This window comes from Condylura cristata, unplaced genomic scaffold, assembly GCF_000260355.1.
Source record: "Condylura cristata isolate star-nosed mole 26May11 unplaced genomic scaffold, ConCri1.0 scaffold00007, whole genome shotgun sequence".
Lineage (NCBI taxonomy): Eukaryota > Metazoa > Chordata > Mammalia > Eulipotyphla > Talpidae > Condylura > Condylura cristata.
The window spans coordinates 37,924,920-37,933,658 of record NW_004567108.1 but is presented as its reverse complement, the minus strand read 5'-3'; the positions used below and the strand labels follow the sequence as shown (position 1 = coordinate 37,933,658).

Here is an 8,739-nt window from a genome sequence, read left to right as displayed (position 1 = left end):
CCCTGGGGCAGGGCGCGGGAGGCAGCGCCTCGCTGGGGCTCCGGAGGCGGCGGGGGCCACAGCTCCAGGTAATAGCTCTGGGGGGCTCCGTGCTCCTCCTCTCCCTGCAGCCCTGGGTGGAAAAGTTTGTCCTCCTCACCTGAGTCCTCGATTCTGGAGCCACTTTCTCCACGGTCCCGGCGTGGCGGGGGTCAGTGGAGGGGGGTTGGGGCCGCTGCTGCGGGCTCCTCGGCGCGAGGGATGGCCGCCGCCTCCCGCTCCCTCGGGGACGGCAACAAGTGCTCTGGGCTGCTCAGCTCCGCGCGGCCGCGGCAGCTGCAGAGCGCGGGTCTCTCTGGAGACCCGGCCAGGCTCCGAGCGCGGGGAGACCGCGGTAGCCGACCCTCCGGCGATCTGGGGTCGGGGATGGGTGGGTGGAAGCGGGCCAGGGTCCTCCGGCGCCAGGGAAATGGATGGCACTCTTGCGGTGCAGAAGGGTGAGTCTCCAAAGCTGGGGTCTTCGCTTTTTGGGGGTGCAAAGACTTTAGGGACAGGGTGCTTGGCGGAACTGGGTCCCATAAGGCCGACCAAGTGCAAGCTCTGGACAGCAGCACTCACACTACTTTCGTATGGAAACCTATGGAAATGTTCGCTGTGTTTCAAAAGGCATCTATGGTTATCTTGGTTGGGTGTGGATGGTGGTAGCCTAACCTTCCGCTGCTTAGTTTCCAAAGGGGTCATGACAGGCCAAGGAGGCTACCTTGCTGTCTAGGACTGCGTTAACTTGGGTGCCCAGGCCTCCATGGAGCTTCAGCTCTAGTTTCCCAGGCACCAGCTAGATTTCCAAGAGAGAATCCATCTGCCTCCTTTAGAACCTACTGCCTCGGTCCATCATCGTTCTATTGGTTACAGTTCTATTGGTTACAGTTGGGCGGGTGGAGGAAAGGCCGCACCATCTGTGTTTCCTTGACTCTTTTCTGGGTCTTGACAAATCTCCACAGACCTGGAGTTATGGAGGTTTACCATGACACTGGCACCATTTGAGTAAGAAAATACGAAAAAGACAATTAGAAGAACTGATCATTTGGGGCCCTCGATTTTCTGAAACTTGGTCCTCTTGTGTTCCTAGGCCTTGATGCTGTCAGGGAAAGCAAAAACAAAAAGACCCGTCCTTCTTAAGCTCTGTGGGTTCCTCTTTGCATATGACAATCGATGCACAGTGACAACTTTACCAGGGAAGGTTTCTATGTATCTTTGTATACGTTTTTAAAGTATATTGGTATTTGCCTAATCTTGATTGCCTAAGCTTGCCCAGGCAACCTCTTTGAAGTATTTGGAGTAAAACACTACAATAATCTTTGGAATTTTAAAATACAACACATGTTGTATTTATGTAATGCTCTATAATCAACGTAATGTACTAAAGTGTTATATTTGTAATTTGATCAAACAATTTGAAGAGGCTCACACCTTGTGTTTAGTGGTTAGGGAAACTGAGGTACAGAGCTGCTTATTGGGTGTATGCCTCAGAAGAATGTTCTGGCTAATGGGAGAATGGAGAACAGAGAATCAGTGTTTTTACTGCTTTTGACTGCTTTTTCTTCCGTATCAAAACCACATAACCTGACCAACTAAGAACAGGTTATGTAACAGGTGTGTCATTAGATTTTCCTTTGAAGCACCTGCCCTGTCCTTTAAGCAGTTCAGAAACACTTAAAGGTGAAAGGAAAAATAATAGTTGGCATTTAAGGCTCTATGAAATATCATCACGTGCCCCACTTGGATTTCTTTTTTTCTTTCTTGTGAACACTATAGAAGATTTTGGAATATTTTCTCATTGTGCTTTTATAAGAAACTGGTGTTGTGGTTAAGGCTTAAATTGAGCAGGAATTTCAGGTGAGCTGTGATACCGTGACCTTTAGTATATGCCATGAGAGAAGAGGATGTGAGTTCTAAACAGGTATTAAAACAAATGACAGAATATAATGTTACTTTTGTATTAGGCATTCTGTACAAAACTGGTAACCACTATATTGGTATGTAAGTGCTAATTTCAAGTCCTGCCAGAGTTTGGAGAGCAAGAGCTGATTCCCCAGGAAAAGATTTGTGATATAAATATTGTGTGGTTCTTTGATTGGACTCTGGTGAGGATGGTGCTGTACACAGCCTTAATTACTCTCAGACTCCCAAGCTGTAATTTTATTATGCTTTAATTTATGGATCAGTTATGACAGGTCTGGTTTATGTAGATTTTGTCTAATTGCATTTGTATTTATGCTCTTTTAGTGGAGCAGAGGAGATACAAGGATATATTTTTTCCTGTTACTAAAGTAAGTTGATTTAAGTGATGGGTCAAGCTTGAGCAATTCCTATTGAGAATTCTAAATTAAAGTATTATATTTAAAATGCAACAAACTCAGGAACTTTGCCATGTTAGAATTGTACTGTAAATATTTTGTCACTATGTAGGGTTTGACTTCAGACCTTTACTTAGGCAAAGCTGGGCTTAGAGATATTTTTCTTCAGAAGTAGAGGTCATATCCTGTGGCACAGCATTTTGCTCTGATTGGATTGTACTATCATTCCCTGGCCACCCCCCAATCTCTATAATCCTTATTTCTTTCTTACCCAGGTATTAATAAAATCTCAGCAACTCAAAAGCAGTATCTGCTATTTTTCCATTGACACTCTTTTATTATGCTCCTCTGTGACTATTTTCTTCATGTATATTCAACAAATATTTAATGAGTTCCTACTGTGTACCTGACATTGTTCTTTGCTTTAATTCTCTGGTTTCATATTTAAGGCAATGCTTTTCTGGTTTTAGAGATTTTAGGATCTCTTATAGTTTCATAGTGGGCTTTTTACACTCCGTACTATGACATTTGGCTGCAAAATAAGTCCTGTTAAGTTTACATGATAGTACATTTTCTAAATTGACAGCAATTTTTCCCTTGAAATTCGATCTTAGGCACAACTGTAATTTGTTTATTTCTACCATTATTGCTTCTGGACTATTTCTCCTGGATAACCAAGATAATGAGATTTGACATCATTTTTAATATGAGGGAAAGTGAAAAAGTAACACAATAGAAAATTGGATATTTGTTCCAGTGGTTTTGACTACTATTTATCAGATGTATTTTTTAAATTAATCTTCAGAGGTGTATTGCCATTTTAGTTTGATTTTCTTCCACTCAATTATTGATGATTGTGTTGATTTTTTTTCCTGTAAAAGGTTAATGTAAAAGCAGTGTTCCTTTAAAAGCAGAAATCATCTTAAATCCATGCATGAGCATCAGCAAAGGTAGAGACTAGCAAGATATCTTTGCTTTTCAAGTAACATGCTCAGAAAGCGATCCTCTAAAACCAGCCCTCAAATAATTCTGCCTGGTTCAAGTGGCAGACTTGTTGACTGAGATGCATATGATTTTACCTTTCACAAACTGCTTAAACTGTTAATGTACTTTATGTATTTAGTTAATATACACAGACATTCCCTTAATGATATATTGCATATAACTAGCGAAATTTATGGTTTACCCTTAAATTCATTGCAGAACACTAATGATCATACTGTTTGTTATTCAGGCTTGCTCTATCATTTTATAAGTTAAAGAAATTATCTTTCATACACTGTAACAGTGGCTAAGAGTGGGGACTTTGGACCTGACTGTTACATTGGCTAGCTGGACTCTATCCTGTCTGGGGGACCTCTATCTCTGGGTTTTCCATTTATAAAATGGAGATGACCATAGTAACCTACCCTTTTGGGTTGTTGGAAGGATTCAGTGAGTTAATTTACTGAACCTTTGGAGTTGTGCCTGGCAGAGTGGATGCCAGAAAAATGTTGATTATATTTATTTATTTAAGGATTTATTTACGTATACAAGATCTGGGGTTTTATTTATAAGGATTTATTTATTTATGCATACAGAGGTATGGGGGGGCATGAGAGGATTCACCAGAGACAGAAGGGAAACAGAACAGGCAGATGGACAAATACACTGCTGAGGGGAGCAGCAGGTGGGTTAGGAGAGGTCTGCATGCCATGTGGGTCAGCTCCCTGGCCAGGGATCGAACTCATCCTGCAGTGGCTGCTGATAGCTTCAAAGTGCTGAGACTTAACCGCTTGTGCCACCAGAGAGGCCCCTGTTGATTTAATATAGATATAGCAAATGGAAAACAGAATTTTAAAAAGTGGTAGTTGTAGTAGGTTTTCCAGATTTCAAAGGGCAGAGATATCAGTGTGACTTAGGGAGGAAGTGTCCTAGACTGGGAGTCCAAGCAGAGTAGAGCTGCCTGTGACCTCAGTAACTGTGACCCCCTTATGGGATAAAACAAAAGAGTAGACTCGATGGCCTCTCGTGACCTGTCAGGTCTTACATTCTCTACCAGCATAAAATTTGAAACTTAGAGTAACATTTGTCAATCCAGCTTTTATTGGCTTGGGCCGCATTGCCAGAAACACTATCCCCAGGGTGGATGCAGGTGGTAGACTTTTGAGGACATTATGATCTATTGAGGGCATTATGATCTATGACTACTGTCAACTCACCTTGATAAGCTGGTGGCTGGTTTTCTTTCTGGATGTAGTCCAATGCAGTCCAGAGAGATCTGAGACATGAAATCCTGGATTTGACCTGATGGGGTACATGTAGGGCATAGGCTACCCTTCTCCCTTTCTTCTGAAGAGTTCCCAGGTAGAGAAGATATGGGTAGTTCTGGGAATGTAGAGCCACTTGCGTTGATTATTTAATGATAAAATCTCCTTTGCTCCATGAAAATTGTTTTTATCAAGGGCTTCTAAGTATCAAGAGGTTTTTATGGGGGCTGGATGATTCAGAGAAAGGATCTCTTGGGGCAATTTCTGCCTTTCCCCTCTGGTGAATATTGTCTTGTGCATTGCTGCCTGATTCTTTGTCAGTAGTTTTCCTGGCTCTGCCAGCTCCTGGTTTGCTATGTGATGAGGGGTTAAGTGTTTCACATAGTAGGGTATACATGGTGATGAATGAGATTGTGGGCTATTTACTTTGAGACCATTACCCAGAATTTCATTGACATCACCTGGATTCAGACTCACATGTGAACCTTGCATAACTTTTTTTTTTTTGAGGATTTGTTTTTTTAAAAAATAATATAATAGTTTATTTTTACATCATTTTTTATACTTTTTTGTTTTTATCTCAATTGTAATCCCCGTGGGCTTCCCATCACCGAATCCCATGTGCCATCACCATAGTTCTTGCACTTCCCTCCCCACCCCCCACCCCGTTTTTGATCCCATTCCCCACTCCACCCCCACAAAATTGCATAACTTTTTAAAAAGGTGATGTTGTTACGTTTCTTAGCTTCTCTAACACATAGGTGTTTCTGGCATTCTATATCCAAGTCTCTAGGACAGGGTCATAGTCTTCCTTTTATGCTATTGACTTTCACCCATTCCCTTCCCTCCTCGTGTGAACCCTCCATTTCCATTTACTAGTCTATTTACAGGGCTAGTGATTACCTTTTAATATATAGCACCCCTCAAAAGCTGCTATCTTGTGTATCAGGTATGGATTGCATTGGAAAACATTGGGCTGTAAGGAAGATAAAGGGTTCTCAGAAAGTTAGATGGCTATTCTTTCCTAGATAAACTTGGGAGATTCATAGTTTCTCAGAGGAAATTGTTTTGATTATGTCAGGCTTAGCTTTAGATAAACCTGGGAGATTCAACAGTTTCTCATAGGAAATTGTCTTGATTATGTTAGGTTTAGCTTTTTCTAATTTCTAGCAAATGTACAATAACTTCAAATGGTTGACCATGCCACTATTGCCCTTTGAATACTTGCAGTGAAGGGAACTAATCACCATTATGATATCCCACCATTAAGATATTCCAGCCTCTCCCTCTCAACTTCATTGAGAAATGATGCACAAATATAGTTGTATACTTAATGTCTATAATCTGATAATTTGGTATACTTGAATTTTGTGGCATGATTACCAAGATTATTATCACATATATTACGTCACATAGTTAACTTGTGCACATGTGTGTGTGAGGAACACATAAAATCTACTTTCATTAACTTTCAAGTATATAATACTGTATTAATTATAATTATAATCACCATGCTGTACATTAGATCCTCAGAATTTATTCTTACAAATAAAAACTACCTTTTGACTTTTTCTCATTCCTTTAGCCCCTGCCAACTACCATTGTAGTTTGTTTATTTGCAATCAGCTTTTTGAAAGCTGATTAAAAAATTTAAAAATTCCATATATTACCACTATTATATAACATACAGTATTTGTCTTTTTATGTCTCAGTTATTTCACTTTTGATTTCTTCTTTGACAAATGGTGGGTCAAAGGTGCTTAATTTCCATATATGTTTGATTTTTTTTTTCCAGTTTTCTCCCTGTTAGTGATTTCTACTTTCATAAGCATTATGATTGGAAAAAATACTGTATTTGACTTTCAATTTAAACTTAATAATTCTGTGACCTAATAGATGATCTATCCTGGAGATTGTTCAGTGTATGCTTGAAGAGCATGTATATTCTATTGGAATGGAATGGAATGTTTTTGACATCTACTTACTCTAACGTGTAGTTTAAGTCCATTATTTTCTCATTGATTTTCTGTCTGGATGAGCTATCCATTGTTGAAAGTGGGTTATTGAAAACCCTTACTAGTACAGTGCTGTTTATTTCTGCCTTCAGAAATAAAAATTTAGGCGCTCTAATATTGGGGGTACATATAATTATAACCGTTAACTCCTCTAAATGAATTTATTTCTTATGTAATGACCTCATTTGTTTCTTGATATAACTTGACCTTAAAGCTTATTTATCTAAGTGTAGTTATTTCTACTCTTTATTTTTATTTGCAAGGAATATCTTTCTATCTTTTCCTTCCCTCTTCACCCACCTCCCCCCAAGTTCTTTTAAAGGTTAACTGACTCTCCTATAGGCAATATGTAGTTGGGTCTTGTATTTTTTGTTAAGACACATTACCTTTTAATTTAAAATATTTCCACTTAGAGTAATTTAGAATAGTTATTGCCAGACAAGGACATAACAAGTACATATTTATGACATTTTTAAATTGCTTTCTGATTTTTTTTTTTTTTAAGATTTATTTATTTGTACATACAGAACTTGGGTACAGGCCAGAGACTCAGGGGCAGTGAGAGACTTCACCAGAGACAGAGTGGGGAGCAGAACAGGCAGATCGAGGAAGTACACTGCTGAGGGGAGCAGCAGGCGGGTCAGGAGAGGTCTGCCACCCCATGTGGTCTCCTCCGGGGCAGGCGGGGATCGAACTCATGCAGAAGTGGCTTTAGCTTCTCAGTGCAGTGCTTTAACCCGCTGCGCCACCAGGGAGGGCCTCTGATTATTTTATCATTCCTTTGTTCCTTTTATCCTCTCTTGTTTTCTTCCTTCATTACTTGATGGAGAGACTTTTTTTTTGGGGGGGGGGTTCCTTCTTCCCTTGTCCATGTGGAGTTAAATCCCTCCAAGGAGATCCTTCTTGGTACCAACTTGTCTGGATTATGGGATGGAGTAATGCAGGTAACATGTTCCTTGAACTCCATGCAGTAGTTCTCAGCTTTCTGCTACTCAGGGTTTTTGCTGATGCTTGTTGTTGTGCAGAGATTGCCCAGAGCTGTTTTTGTTGATTTGTAGTTGTTTTTGTTTGTCAGTAATAAGTTTCATCCCCACACAAACACCCTTCCCCATGCTGGTTCTAAGTAGCCACTGATATCTCGTTGAGGTACGCAGAGATCAACACTTTAATAATTACTTAGAATCTTGTTTAGGTTCAACACAGTTTCTTCTGTCTGTAGTTTGTAGAATCTGCCTTGTTGAAAATTTAAGTGGTATGTGATTTTTCTCCTGTATTTGAATCCCTCTGTCATTCTTCACAGTTCCTAATGGATTATGTTTGCGAATTCTCATCAGATTTTTTCAACAATCACGCTCTTCTATGACTTACCTCTTAAAAATGTTATTTTTTTCGTCTTCTTCAGTTAGGAAATCATTCTTCTCCAAGAAGAGAACAAAACTAAATAGAAGTAAATACATGTAGAAGAGTTCCCTTTATATCTTTATCACGCATTTATACTATATCATCAATCCGGAGCAGAACTATCACTTCCTTGAAGATGTGACTTAAAGATAAACTTGAAACAAAAATATTATCCTTAGTTTTTGGCAACCTGAGTTATTTGAAGTTTTTGTTTCACTTACAACTCTTTAGGACATGGCACTTTGTTATTTATTTGTTCTGGAAGAGAGTCAGGGAGAAGGGTAAAAGTAAAGCCATTCTTTTTATCAGTTGAGTGGAAAACAACACAGAACTAGGTATCAGGAGGTCTGGTTTTGGTCATGAGCTTATGTTTAGTCTTGAACATGATGATCTCTGGATAAATTCTGAGAACCTTAGAATCTTTCTTTCCAGATGATTATTTTTATTAACCATTATCTTTAAGTAGTGAGTTAATTTACTCTTAATAAATATTTGGTGGTGGAACTTGAACTGAACAGAATAGATGGGATGGAGTGATGGGGGGAATTAGGACCCAGACTTATTATTCTATGGAAAGTGTAATCTCCCTCTTACTAAAAACACATTATATATATAAAACATGGCTTATCTAAACTTTCTAGCACTTTGACAAATGGTGGGTCAAAGGTGCTTAATTTCCATATATGTTTGATTTTTTTTTTCCAGTTTTCTCCCTGTTAGTGATTTCTACTTTCATAA

The 8,739-nt window shown here is 39.5% G+C and overlaps 1 protein-coding gene across 3 annotated transcripts in view; it reads left to right on the top strand.

Moving 5' to 3' along the window:
* The first annotated feature begins 6 nt into the window (after positions 1-6).
* The window catches only part of ARHGEF28 (Rho guanine nucleotide exchange factor (GEF) 28), a 252,950-nt gene continuing 244,217 nt past the window's right edge, over positions 7-8,739 (top strand). The window contains exon 1 of one of the 3 annotated variants that reach the window (XM_012721846.1): positions 7-68. The gene's annotated coding sequence lies outside the window, so the exon portion shown is untranslated. The remainder of the gene's footprint in view (positions 69-8,739) is intronic. The other 2 variants (XM_012721845.1, XM_012721847.1) reach the window with 2 other exon arrangements.